The sequence below is a fragment of the Triticum aestivum genome, chromosome 4A (genome assembly GCF_018294505.1).
Source record: "Triticum aestivum cultivar Chinese Spring chromosome 4A, IWGSC CS RefSeq v2.1, whole genome shotgun sequence".
Classification (NCBI taxonomy): Eukaryota; Viridiplantae; Streptophyta; class Magnoliopsida; order Poales; family Poaceae; genus Triticum; species Triticum aestivum.
Genome location: NC_057803.1, coordinates 598,718,751 through 598,733,768, shown reverse-complemented (window position 1 = coordinate 598,733,768; position 15,018 = coordinate 598,718,751).

Below are 15,018 nucleotides of genomic sequence, written 5' to 3'. Positions count from 1 at the left end.
AGTAATAAGGGTCTGATCTAGGCAGTATACATACATTTGTATAACTAGTGTGACTAGCGCACTTTGTCGCACGGGCGAGTGCGACAAGCATTTGTTTAAACGATTGTGATTTCTCAACTGTCATTTTGCCATGATGTCACTCATATGAAGTTTTTCAGGGGAATCTCACCACTATAAATTTTTCACATCCAAAATCAAATAGACATTATTGGTTCATTAATGTAGTGTGCTGGCTCCTTAGCCGCTACATATAGCATGACATACAATTAATGAGTAGTGAAAGAACATGTGGAAAAATAGGGAATAGTCTCCTTGCATCAGCCGTAAAAATAATCTAGTTAGACGAGATACACCTGGTTAGATCATCCGGCGAGCGAGAGGTGCAATTTGGCCACCACGTACGGTGGCTGATAAGTGTCGATACTCATCTTGTCCAATCAAGGGCTTGTGAGGCTTGCACAAGGTGGGGCAAATTTTCGTGTTTTGACCCTTTTCTAAAACTTATTTGAGATTTGACCCTAGTTTGAAAAAAAAAATTGAGATCTGACCCTTTTGCTATCGCCGGAGTCCATGACGGTAGGGTCTAACAACCTACCGCTAGGGACTTTGGCGGTAAGAAACATCGCTACCGCCAACCGGGCTGGCAGTAGCCTGCACAACCCTACCGCCAAGGTGCTTGGCGGTAGGCACGAGCACGCACTGTGTTCAATACTTAGAAGGTTTTTGGCGGTAGGGCATGCAACCCTACCGCCAGAGACCTTTGCAGTAGGCTGTTATACCCTACCGTCATGGTCCCTGGCGGTAGCAAAAGGGTCAGATCTTGAATTTTTTTTAAAATAGGGTCAAATCTCAAATAGGTTTCAGAAAAGGGTCAAAACACGAAATTTAGCCGCAAGGTGGGGTGCAAAATAACTATTTTGATTTGTTATCTTGTTCAGGACATGGGACCGTTGATACCAGCGAATAGGTGTCAGACCCATGGCGGCAAGCAAGGATAGTGGTTGTTGCTACTATTTCAGTTGGCGACTAGGGTCAAGTGGTGCATGGTGAGAATGTGTAGGCAGGATTTGGTCTACTAGAGCCGGCCAGGAGGGGATAGCGAGCAAGGTCGGTGTGAAGGCAGGCAAGGAGGTGCGTTGGGGGAGAGATGCGTCAAGAAAGGTTTACGCTGGAGGAAGACAAAACCCCTCAGAGCAAGGAGACTAAAATAGGAGAGATTTCATGAGGACTGAGGAGAGGAGATGTGATTAGGGGTTGTGATGGCACACGGTGGATGTTGTTTCACTTTTCACCTCCAGAACTCAATCACTATCATTGCACCGGTGGACTATGTGGTATGGGACCCATTCATAACTACAGGAAATGCACAAGTTGGAGTGAAAGAAAAATATGGCATATATTGAGTGAGGATCTAGCGGTTGGTAATACGTTCCTTGGGAAGTCTCTTGCAAGACTCGCAATCAACCATCCTTAAAAGTTTGTAGGACACGCCATGTGACTATATTGTATAGGACCCATTTGCAGCTCCTAAGAATTTCTCAGCTTGAAGCAAGATTAAAGAACTCAGATGGATGGCACATACGTAATACTTTTCATGTGGGAAGTGCCCCAAGACTCACAGTCAATCAACCTTAAAGGTTCATGTTTCCTCTGTCTAGATTTATTGGTCCCCTTGTACTTTCTATTAAACTTTAACCATCTATAAGAATAATAAAATATGAGATATCCTATCACAAGTATAGAACGTATTTGTATTGGAGAGAGGTTTCTCGTACTACAATTTGTGTGACTTATATTTTATACTTTATTAGTGAAATTAATGGTCAAATTTGAACCCAAAATATGAGGGCATCGATGAACCGAGATAGAGGAAGTATATAGGAAGTGCTATGACATAGAGTTTTCGTTTTCTATAATTATCTCAATGGAGGGTTTTTTTTTGACATGATGACACCAGAGATTGAGCTTGTACTTCGTACTCGGAAATTGGTTAGAGAGAACGACTTAATTGTACAATTTTGATGGACACCATAAATGATATTTATGTAACCGTTGGGCTTTATGGATTTCTGAGTCACAAAAGAATTTGTGTCGTCCAACTTCTTGCATTAGAGCGAGTAATACAAAGTGACATCTCAAAATAAGTACAATAAGGTCATGTAAGCGGGTTATAAAATATTAAATAATATATTCTAGCTACAGAGTTAGAGGGGAGAGAAGAGGAAAGAGAAGAGAATCGGGATGTAGATTAACAGCCAGGTGCAGTACGTGCTCCTAAAAACTTTGTGAAAGTATAGATGGGCCCTAATACTATATATATTTATAACTTACTATTATATGTGCTGACTATAAAGTTGATCATACTCCCTCCATTCCAAAATATAATGCGCCCGCGCTTCCTAAGGTCGAACTTTGACCATAAATTTAACGTACGAGACCGATTGCGGCGGGAGAAAAGTTACATAATTAAAAACTTCTTTCGAATATGAATTCACTGATATAATTTTTGCTCCCGCCGCAATCGGTCTTGGTAGTTAAATTTACGGTCAAAGTTAAAGCACGGGTATAGAGGAAGCACTAGATTATGAAATGGAGGGAGTGGATGACATGGCAACATCCAACCTCCAACAGGCGACTATTATACGTGCTGACTATGAACCATGCCCTTAATGAGTCGGGACAGAGAACTAATACAAAAAATTATTATTATTATTATCTCGACGACCTAAAATCAAAACGTCATTTTTTTTAATGGAGTACATTGGTGTGGCTTTCGATTTCACATATTTTTTGACCTAGTGCTTTCAGGTAAACAAAAGAAGGACAATTTCTATTTGTTGCTTTGGGTCAAGGAGTTAACCTTTTGCACAGAGCAACATGTGAGTGGACCGGCCCAATTAGATCTAAAGGAATCCGGTATGGTGGACTTCCTAGTTTTAAGATTGTTGTTTTGGTTGTTTTCTTTACATTTTTATTTTTATTTGTTGGTTTCATTTTTTGAACTTCTTTTTCCTCTTTTTCAAAGGTGTTCCAAAAAATTATTAATGTTAACCAATTTAAGAAATGTTCATATTTTTAATGTGTTTTTTAGATTATTTCATGATTTTAAAAAATATTCAAAAATTTCTGAAAATAAACACTTTAAACATAAATTATCATTGAAGTTTTTCAAAAATGTATTAAAAACTAACTAAAATCAGTAAGCCGATACAAATAACATGAAAAATAGCTAGGAAACTGCGTGACCCGCATATAGGGGCGCGTCTATGTCTCGCTTATGAGAGAATATCACATGAAAACCAAGTTTCGGTGGAAACCAGTGGAAACCACGTGGAGTCGATGTTTAGAAGTTTCAAAAAATATGTAATGTTAAGAGTGTGGTGTTCTATTAGTATGTGAAATTTTCAAGTTCAAACACATCAATTACCATTTATGAGATGCGAAAATAACAAGATCAGCTTTGAATAGTGTCAAACACTAAACATCACTATTCATTGCCAAAAAATATATTTTCATAGCTTGTAATTGATAATGTGTTTGAACTTCGATCTTAGCATGCCAGTAGATCATTACCCTCTTAATATCCCATCTTTTTTCCAGAATTTTTTGAAACATTCATATGTTGTTTCCACGAAGTTTTCGTTGAAACTTGGTTTCCACATGATGTTCTCTCCTCACTTATAATGAGACATACGGCTCCCTCGTGCTACGAGCATGCTACAGGGAGGATGGTGGGCCGGACCAGTAGGGACATGGGTCATCGCGTTGACATCACTTGATTTTTTCCTAGCAAATTTCTTTTTGTTTTCCTCTCTAAATGCTTATATCTCAAAAACTTAAATTTACTTAAAAAATTCAAAATCATGAATTTGAAAAAATCTTCACATAGTACAAAAAATGTTAGTGCACTTTTAGAAAATGTTGATAACTTCTAAAAAATGTTTGTTACAATGAAAATGTATTCCCACGTATCAGAAACAAATGTACGCAATTTTTTTCAATGTGTATAACATAACAAAAAAGTTTGTGTAACGCTACACGAAAGTCATACCATTGATAATTGTACAGGGCATTTTAATGAGATGTTCCCGCATTTCAAAAATATATTAAGAATTTCTACTAATATGTGTAAGCAGTGTACAAAAATGTTTACGTAAGGTAAAAAAAGACCTCGTAAAATTTAGAAAGTAACTTGAAATTCTAAATAAATATTTCTACATGTTTGTGACATTTAAAATAATGTTTATACAATTTTAACAAATGTTGCATAGGTTTAAAATATATACTTCTATCCATTTAAAAAATGAATGTGACATTTGAAATAAATATTCAAATGTTTTCAAAAACTGTACGTGATATTTAAAAAGGTTAATGTGTATTCAAAAAAGTGCCAAAACATGTATTTTTTAAATATACATCATGTATTTGAAAAAATACAACATGTATATAAAATGAATTAACATATGGGATAAAGATATACATTATGTACAGACAAAAAGTAGACATGTGTTAACATAAATAGAGAACTGATAAAACCGAAAAATAAACAAAACAGAAGCGAAGAAAATAAAAATATAAAGGTGAAATATAGAAAATCCGAAAAATGAAAACAAACCATAGAAAACTGGTGCAAAAAAGAAAAAAGTATACCTACTAATAAAGTACGGAGTGTTTCTGCCCGTCCTCCATCGTACGTTTTATAAAAATCCCCATGGTGTTTTTTCGAATAATCCACGGTCCAGTATTAAGTCCCTCTCCTTTCTCTTTATCTGTTGGCTTCGGCCCAACTTCTGTAGCCACTGTCGCCCGCACGTGGGTGTTGGTTGATATCCCGCATTCAGCTGCAGTAGGCCCAGTTCCCTCTACTTTCAGCCCGTTTACGAACCTGGTCTTTATTATTTACCGAGAATGTGTTCAAAATGATCATGCTATGACTTTGCAACCGCAACTCGGATTATATTTATAATGCTTAGTTTCCAAGTGCGCTATTAGTCGTTGGTGCTAGCTAATATAAAATTGTTTTTAGGACATAACCTTAATTAACCTAATTAATTGCTTTGGAATATTAAAAAAAATCTACCACATTTAAATTGGCTACATATGTTAAATAAATTATGTTATAAGGGTCTGCAATGCACCTTTTTTCTACAGACTAAGGAGTAGCACAATTTAAATTGGCTACATATGTTAATGAAATATCTTAGAAGGGCTAGCATTGCATCCTTTTTTGTGCAGACTAAGGAGTAGCGAAAAATATTTGTGCTTTGTGGGATTGGAACTCATGACCCCAAAGGTCCCAACCAGCTGACCTAGCATGTGCTTGTGCTAAAAAATAGGTTCATTATTTAATTAAAAAGTCCCACCTTGACTCTTTGCACGAGAATACATCAATTTATATACATTTGTAAATTGTGTGGAAATCAGGAAGCCACTTCAGGAACTAAGGAATACAGGAAACGAAGGAATTAAATGGATTTGAGCTAGCATGACTAATTGGCTCTAAATAAATAAAATTGTTGAATTTGCATGGGCGGTTGTGTCAATATAAATAAGGCGGGTTTGTAAGTAAGACTAGATTTCTGGGATTGTTGATATGAGGGGGACCTATAATTAATGAATTAATCCTTCCGGAGTCCATCATCTTGCATTAATAATCCATTTTTTAAGACTTTCTTGAGACAACCACAACAAAGGAAGGAGCACATTTCAACCTTGGTGTGCGTATCCCTGCTGCCGTCAGGTGGCACCGTCCAGATATTGTCGTGTCACATTGATATACGTTCTGGTGAATATGTCAATTACTTGTCCTGTTGCAATGCACATGCATATGTGCTAGTAAGAAAACAAGGGCAAAGCGAACATACGACGCCACGAGAGTGGCTGTGAGCGGTCGACGAGGAATCGGTACGGACAAGACATACCTCCTACTCCCAGACCCATGTGGTGGCCAGCGAGGTAATGTCTCGTTCGCCCAGGCGCGACTTTGGGCCGGCCCATGTGGGGCGAAATTCACCCCTATTTCCTTTCCTCTCATTTCTCTTCATTAAAAACTGTTAGGCTTTTAAATATAATTGTATTTAAAATTCATGAATTTAATTTGTTTTTTGATTAGAAAAATGTTTGTGAGTCCAAAACATATTCTTGAATTTCAAAAATGTTTGTGAATTTAAAATATTCCTGGAATTAAAAATCGTTCATGACTTCATAAAATGATCATGCTTTCGAAAATCATGATGAATAGAAAAATTGTTCCTGAATTTGAAACAATATTTGTGTAATTGAAACAATCTTCATGATTTCAAAACTATTAATTACATGTAAAAATGTTCACGAATTTGAGAAGTATTCAAGATTTCAAATTTTGTGCATGATTTCAAAAAAATATGTTTTGGAATTTTAAAAGAAATTGTTCATGATTTTAAATTTTGAATTGGTCAAAGCTTTTCTCAATTAGATGATCAATTTTTGACTAGATGAACTTTTCTGAAATTCGTGAACGTTTTGGAAGTTTATGAATGAATTTTTATTTTGATGAACAAAGTTGGCATTTTTTATGAAAAATTGAATTTGATTAGCAGTTTTTGAATTTGGAGAAATTTTTTTAGAAAATTCTTATTAAAAAAACATCTTAAAATGTAAGAGAAAAAAGAATTGAAAACATTAAGAAAAAAGAAAAACAAAAGAGAAAAGGAAAATGTAGATAAAAAATAAAAGAAAAAGAGAAGGGAAAAAGAAAAGAAAAGAAAAGAAAAGAAAAGAAAAAAAATGAAAGAAAATCGGGAAAACCAAAAGTGTGAACAGTTTGTGTGTGTGTGCGTGCGTGCGTGCGTGGGTGGGTGGGTGTGGGTGGGTGTGGGTGCGTGCGTGCGTGCGTGCGTGGGTGTGTGTGTGTGTGTGCGTGCGTGCGTGCGTGCGTGCGTGTGCGTGCGGGCGGGCGTGCGTGCGGGCGGGCGTGGGCGTGCGTGCGGGCGTGCGGGCGTGCGTGTGCGTGTGCGTGTGTGTGTGTGTGTGTGTGTGTGTGTGTGTGTGTCCTACTCGGGAAGACAAGGCAATGGCGGCTCCCTAAAGATAGAATAAGGTTCTGTCTGTCTAACCCATTCTGGTGATGCGTCTAGCGTATCGAAGGGGGTGTGAATGTGTGTCTCCACCAGATTTCACGGGATTCGGTCGGTGCTGCTCTTTGGTTGATCCATTTGGTTTCAGTTTTTGTTCATCTTCATTCGTGTGTTTAAAGATTGGATCCTTTCGATGTATAATTCTCTTCATCGGCGATGGTTGTTGTTCTGATACGTTGGTCCTATGAGGCATTCGCACGATGATTCCCTGTTGTCTACTACAACAAGTTTGGCCCAGCTCAGGTGAGAGAGGGATGATTAAAGCGGCGCGCCATCGGCTCGCTCCAGTACATGTAGTCCTCGCTAAGGTGGTCTATGAACATGGATGTAATCTTTCTTATTTATGTGCTCTTTGTACTGACATGACAAGATGAATAGATCAAAAAATTTCTCGCAAAAAACTCTACACAGTTCTTATTTCTTTTTTAAAGGAATCATTGTGTATTTCATAGAATGTTTGGGGTGTATTTAAAAACTATGCATCATGTATTATTAAAAAATGCATCATGTTTTAAAAATCATCGAGTTTGAAAAATCAATTAATATTTGAAAATTTGTCCATCAAGTATTTTAAGAATTATGCTACTGTACATTTTTAAATGTTCATAATGTTAAAACAAATCATATTTTATGGTAAAAAATGTTCATTGTGTTAAAAAATTCCATCCTGATAAAACAGTTACATCACTTATTTTATAAATTGTCACCTTGTATTTATTCATCGTCTAATAAAATATGTCCTCATGTAATTATATAATGTCCACCGTGTATTTAAAAAATGTTCATAGTATATTATTAAATAACTATGCATGTCAAAGAAAATGTTCATCTCGTGTTTAAAAAATGGTTGTTTGCGTATATAAAATTTTTTTCATCATGTATTTCAAAAGTGAGATCATAGTGTATTACAAAAAATGGTTATTTTGCATTAAAAGTTGGTCTTAGTGTATTTTTCCAAAAAGTTTGTTGCGTACATAAAAGGACAATTCACCGTTTACGAACTGACAGCTCAAAGTTTGCAAATCACGGAATGAATTCTTTCCAAATTATCATTCGAAGTTGGTACGCACGTACGTACATTCATGCAGTGCTTTAGATATTTGGATGAATAAATCTAAACTATTCAGGAAAAAAAATTAAAGGTTGGAGCATTAATATAGAGGCTGCCATGAAGAAGAAGAAGAGAGAGTTGTTGTTGGAGTTCGATATCCTAGATGTGTTCTCTGAACACAACCAACTTGATGCAAACGACAAAGCCCGTATGATTGAGATTAAAGATGAATTGAACCATATCTGGCATAAAGAGGAGATTGCCTTGTGGCAAAGGTCCAGAGATCGTAAGATTAAAGATGGGGACAAAAATAATGGATATTTCCACGCTCTGGCTAATCATAGACATAGGAAAAATTATCTTTCTGAATTGATTGGTGACAATGGCCCTGTCCACACTACTAATGAGATGTTGGAAGTGGCTACCTCCTTTTATAAGGAGTTGTTTAGGCACGAGGAGAAGCATAATATTAAATTAGGGCCTTCCTTCTGGAAGGAAGAAGACATGGTTACCCAAGAGGAAAATGACATGCTACAGAGAAACTTCAGTGAAGAGGAGATTAAAGAAGCCATTTTTGGTTCCTATGCACATGGTGCTCCGGGTCCTGATGGGTTGTCCTTTTTGTTTTATCAAACCTTTTGGGATGTAATTAAAGTGGATTTTATGGCCCTTGTTAGAGATTTTGAAGAGGGTAAACTTGATCTTTATCATTTAAACTTTGCTCTAATTGTTCTTATCCCTAAAGAACCTAATGCCAAGGAGATGAAAAAAATTAAGGCCTATCAGCCTTAGTAATTGTGGTGTTAAAATATTTTCTAAGGCCATGACTAATAGGGTTTCCCCTACTAGTCATAGACTTATCTCTTTAAACCAAACAGCTTTCATTAAGGGGAGATATATTCTAGAAAGGGTGGTGATGGCTCATGAAGTTATCCATGAGGTTAAGAGATCTAATTCTCAGGGTCTAGTTCTGAAACTGGATTATGAGAAAGCTTATGATAGAGTTAGTTGGGATTTCCTATTTGATATGCTTCACTCGAGAGGTCTTGGGGACAAGTGGATTTCTTGGATTAAAACTATTCTCTTATAGAGTACCTATTGTGTTCGTATTAATGATACTATAGGCCCTCACTTTATGGCTAAAAAAGGGCTCAAACAAGGTGATCCTCAATCCCCACTGCTATTTAATTTGGTTGCGGATGTCTTTTCTAAGATGTTACATAAAGCCACCTCTCAAGGTTTGATTTCAGGGCTTCTGCCTCGGGTTATTTCTGGGGGGGGGGGGGGGGTCGTCAACTTGCAATATGCTGACGATACTAGAAAATTCTATTGATAAAGCCAGGAATTTTAAATGGCTATTGTCTTGTTTTGAGAACCTGTCAGGGATGAAAATCAATTTCCATAAAAGTGACTTGCTTACTATTAATGTTGATGATACAATTGCGAAAGAATTTGCCCAGATCTTCTGTTGCAAAATTGGGGATTTCCCCATTAAATATTTGGGGGTGCCTTTGCACTATGACAATCTCAAGAAAGAAGACTTACAACCTATCATTGATAGGATTATTAAAAACATTTCTGGTTGGTTGGGGAGGTATCTTACCTATAAAGGCAAAATCATTTTGCTATGTGCTTGCATTATTAGCATTCCAGCTTATCTTATGGCAATGATTAAATTCCCTAAATGGGCTATTAATGCCATTAACTCTCAAATGGCACACTTTTTCTGGGGGGGGGGGGGACATGGATAACCAGCATAAGTATCACTTGGCTAATTGGGGCATGATCTCTAGGAAGAAAAAATTTGGTGGTTTAGGTATTCCTAACCTCATAGAGTTTAATATGGCCTTGCTGGCCTCTTGGGGGAAAAGATTCTTTGACAATAATGACAGTGATTGGAAGAAAATTATTGCTTACAAATATGACATTAATCATCCTAATATTCTGTGGGCTAGAAATGGGGTGGGCTCTACCTTCTGGAAGAGTGCTACCTGGGCTTTATCTGCTGCAAAAACCTTTTATAAGTGGAAATTGGGCAATGGGGAGAGAATTAGCTTTTGGCATGACACTTGGATTGGGGATTGTTCCCTTAAAACTCAGTTTTGGGAGTTATATTGCATTTGTAACCAGACTGAGTGCTCTGTACCAGAAGTTTGGGATGGTGAGAACCTTAAGCTGACCTTTAGGAAATGCGTAGATGAAGTGGTTTATGATGGCTGGAACCAATTGGTTAGTCTGGTTAAAAACGCCCAGCTTAGTGAGGTTACGGATACTCCCGTTTGGTCTCTGGAGACAAATGGGATATACTCTGTCAAATCATTTTATAAGCAGATTAACTTTGGGGGCAGTCTCCATTGTTGGAGATAAGCTGTGGAAAGTTCTGTGCCCACAAAAAAATCATGTGTTCTTATGGTTGTGTGCTCATAACAAGGTGCTTACTCGCGATAACCTAGCCAAAAGAAGACCAGTTGAGGATATTTCCTGTCTTTTTTGCTGTGAAAATGAATCTGTTCATCATCTTTTGTTCGATTGTGTGGTGGCAAAACAAGTTTGGGATTTTGTTGCTGAGTGCTCTGACCACCCATATATTTCTAACTTTAGTGATGTTCATGCCTTGTGGCAGAAACATAAGGAAAAACATGTACTTAACTTGATGGTAGTTGCATCCTTATGGAGCATTTGGAAATTAAGAAATGATTTTTTGCTTTCAGGGTCGTACCTGGAGAAATGTCAGATGTGTGCTAGCAAAACTAAGCTCCCACTTGCATCAATGGAAGGTTATCTGCAACGACAATCAGGCGACCTTGCTGCGTCAGTACATCCGTCTCCTGGACAAGCGACGGGGGGGGGACTCCTGCGGATTGCCTGGAGGTGACTTCTAGGAGCAAGATCTGAATTTGTAGTAGTCGAACTTCAAACTATCTCTTTTCAGGTCGATGGACCTTGTAATAAGTAGTTGAACTTCCAGTAGCGTTTGGTGTTCGGTGATTGTTTTTTGCCGTGGCTGAGGGCCGGTCCACATATATACGGGGCCCGGGGCAGGAAGACAACAAGGGGTCCTTGTTTTTTTTCTTGACACACATGAACTGAAAAACATTTTGTATGTCAAAACCAAAGTAAATATTCAGTAGATGGAATAGATGGATCCATTATCTTTGAATTCTAAAACTAACTCTACAATTTATTTATTGACCAAGAGAACTTCAAAAATTTACTATATATTGCCGGTTGTAGTGATTCCTGAAAGAACTACTCGTCCTGTAAAAAATTGTCGATCGATTTTTTGGGAATTCTACTTGTTCATATATACATGTTTTTTTTCTTATATTTTCATCACTACTACTAGAGAAATTCTTTTGACAAGACATGTCATCATATATGGTGCGTAAAAGATGTTCAATACAGATCAGAAAAGCACCTGGATATCATATGGCATAATGTGAATTTGTACGAATGCCACAATAGTCAGCACAAATGAGAAGCCCACACCATGAATTAAATTAACGTCTCCCATTCTCCTAATCTCCTTAATGCTTTCTCAGAACCGATGAAGAGCCGAAGAATTTAAGAAGACCTATGCAAGTCAGCAGATCTGAAGGAGTTAGAGCCAGAGATGGAGAGCAAAGCTATTTGAAACTGAATCATTAAACTATAAGGAAGATAATTACTAGGAGAATGCAGATCTCTGTGATTGGAAGGATCGATGATCATCCGTTAATTGCTTGCCGCGCCCTTGGAATCTGAAAGTCACCGAAACGGCGGCGTTGTTCATTGACTGTGAATTTAGGCAAAGTTAGGAGGAGAGGAGTCACTGAATAAGGAGGACTAACGAGGGACTTGTGGATCCAGTGGAAACCGATTTGACTTCTCCGTGAGTATTGCTTGTATATCCACCAGTTTAATGGGCTTTACATTTGCACGGCTGCACCTTGGGCCCTATTTTGTTCTCTAGATTTCCTTGGCCTGAGACAAAAACACACTGGGTTCTACCACCAGCTGGGTCGGGGCCCTCTTTCTTCGCCCGCGACGGAAAGCCGCCACGTACGCCCGCCGATGATGGGCATGTGTTTCAGTGTCCTCCCTTCAAGCATGACTACAGGGCCGGCCCATAGGCCGGGGCAGCGGGGCGCCCGCCCTGGGCCCCAGGAGGTAGAGTGAAGAGCCGAAGAAAATATGAGAAAAAAAACATGTATATATGAACAAGTAGAATTCCCAAAAAATCGATCGACAATTTTTTACAGGACAAGTAGTTCTTTCAGGAATCACTGCAACTGGCAATATATAGTAAATTTTTGAAGTTCTCTTGGTCGATAAATAAACTGTAGAGTTAGTTTTAGAATTCAAAGATAATGGATCCATCTACTGAATATTTACTTTTGTTTTGACATATAAAATGTTTTTCAGTTCATGTGTGTCAAGAAAAAAAAACAAGGGCCCCTTGTTGTCTTCCTGCCCCGGGCCCCGTATATATGTGGACCGGCCTTGCATGACTAGGCCTCCGTGCTGGACCACTGCAACGGCCTCCTGCTCCTCCGTCAGGACAGCTCCCACCTCTACTACGTGTGCAACCCGGCGACAGTGCGGTGCGCCCGCTTGCCTGCCCTGCCCACTTTGTATTTCTGGAGTATCTTCCTCGCCTTTGACCTAGCCGTTCACGCCACCATGAGGTGTTCCTGTTCCTGCGGACCATGACACAGCTGCGACCTGTAAGGGAGGCGGTCCGATCCGGCGTCAAAGCACAAGAACTGTTATGCGGCTTGTTTGAAGAAGACCAACCATATGAAGAAGAGGGAAAAGAAGAACAAGGTGAGGTTGAACAAATACATGAGCTAGTTGTCGAGGATCAGCCCGAAGATGAAGTGTTGTCTTTAATGGTGTTCTCATCACGGACTAACACGTGGGAGAGCCGAGAGTTTGTGCCCGGAAGTTGTTGCACTTCTCAGCACCTCTACGACATGTTGCCAGTATCTTTACCTACTAATAAACTAGCTATTGCTTCTGGTCGTCTGTTGTGGTTGTTTTGCAAAAAGCTCCCTCAATTTACAGGAAATCAACCCGCAGTCCCTGTTTTAGTGGCACCCAGAGAAAACGTTTCACTTTTACAAAAAAAACCTATAGACATTTCAATTCAGTCCGCAGTCCTTTCCTTCCTTTTATCCACTCTGCGCCGGCGGCTACGCCCATTCCGTCGTGCGCCGGCGGCCGCCGTGCCTCGCGCGGGAGGATGGAGTGCGCTCGTCGGGAGGATGGACGGCGCGGAGAGGCGCGCTCGCGCCCGAGCTCCTGTGCCCGCGCCTCGTGCCTCCTTGCACCGCTCCGGCGGCCACTCGCCACACGCTGTCGCCGGCGACCATAAACAGCGACCGTCGCACCTCTACGCGCGCTACCCCGAGGCCCCAGCCACGCCAAGCCGCCGTCTTCCGCAACCCCGGCCTCCTCCTCGACCTCGCCTCTCCGTGCGAACAAACGGCATTGCCGGCGGCGGCCACGGCCACCGTGCTTGAGCTGACGGGCGCCGACCGCACGGGGATCATCTCCGAGGTGTTCGCCGTGCTGGCCTACATGATCTGCAGCGTCGTCGATGCCAGGGCGTGGTCGCATCGCGGCCGCCTCGCCTGCCTCGTCTACCTGCGGGACGAGGATGTGGCCGCCGCCGGTGTGGAGCGCATCGAGGCCCGCCTCGCCCCCCTCCTCCGCGGAGACTCTGAAGCCAGCGGCGGCGCCGTGGCTGCCGTCCCCGCCGGCTCCATCCCGCACGCTGACCGACGTCTCCACCAGCTCATGTATGCCAGCGGCGACTAGGAGCGCGCATTGCCAGCTCCCTCGGTGTCTGTCGAGAGCTGGGCCGAGCGCGGGTACTCGGTGTTCAACATCCATTCCACAATCATCTCTTGTACAGTGGCTGAGGAAGATCCAGGAAAGCAAGAGCTGCGCAAGAGGGGGCAGGATCAGGAAGAAGCACGGTGATGGAACCTTAGCAGTAGACCAGATGCAGACATGTACATAAGGGGATCCGATTACGATTAGATGATGCAGACCGTGTCCTTGTCCAACAAAACTCAATCGAGTGTTTGACCCGGATTGTTCTTTTTTGCTATAAGAAGGAAGAGTACTACGCTGGAATCTCCATCACGTTAATTGTCGACGAAACATCCAATGTTTCCGCCGAGTTCGCAGCAGGAAGGAGCTCAGAGTTCGCCAATGTCTCCTGTGGTGTCTACACTCTACACCAGAGGTATGCTTCCCCTTGAACCATGTTAACACGTTATGAGGATCCATGGCCTCTTCTTCTATTTCTTCAGTGCTACCGTCTTGCTCGTCAGAGGAAACTGGTGCAGTTTCTGCTGCATCTTCCTGACACTGGTCCTCAACCATCTTGTTTTGCTCTTCGTTCTGAAGATCCATGGCCTCCTTTTCCAATTGTTGAGTGGGTACAGCAGTTTCCATATCATCACCTAATTGGTTGCAAACAAAATTCTCATCAGTTTCAGATACGACAGTCAAGAGCGTCACAGGAGGAAGAAGCTCCGAGTTCGCCTGAGGTACACAAACATCCGTCCAGCACTCCAATGTTACCTACGGCGTCTACACCAGAGGTATATCTGACAATCCATACATTGCGTTAATTTTCAGACCCTCTAGGTGATGCTTTTTCATGTCTAGAATTGGCCCTCGAGGTGATGCTTTTTCATGTGTAGAATTCAGCATGTTAGGCAAGAGTGTTAATCAATCTACTATAATATCAGACATGAGAGACCAGTCCAATTTTTCTTCACTACCTCGGAATAAGGAGCTCAAGTCTGTAGTAGCAGGACTCATAAGAAAATGCATTGTCAGATGTATGTAGTAGAA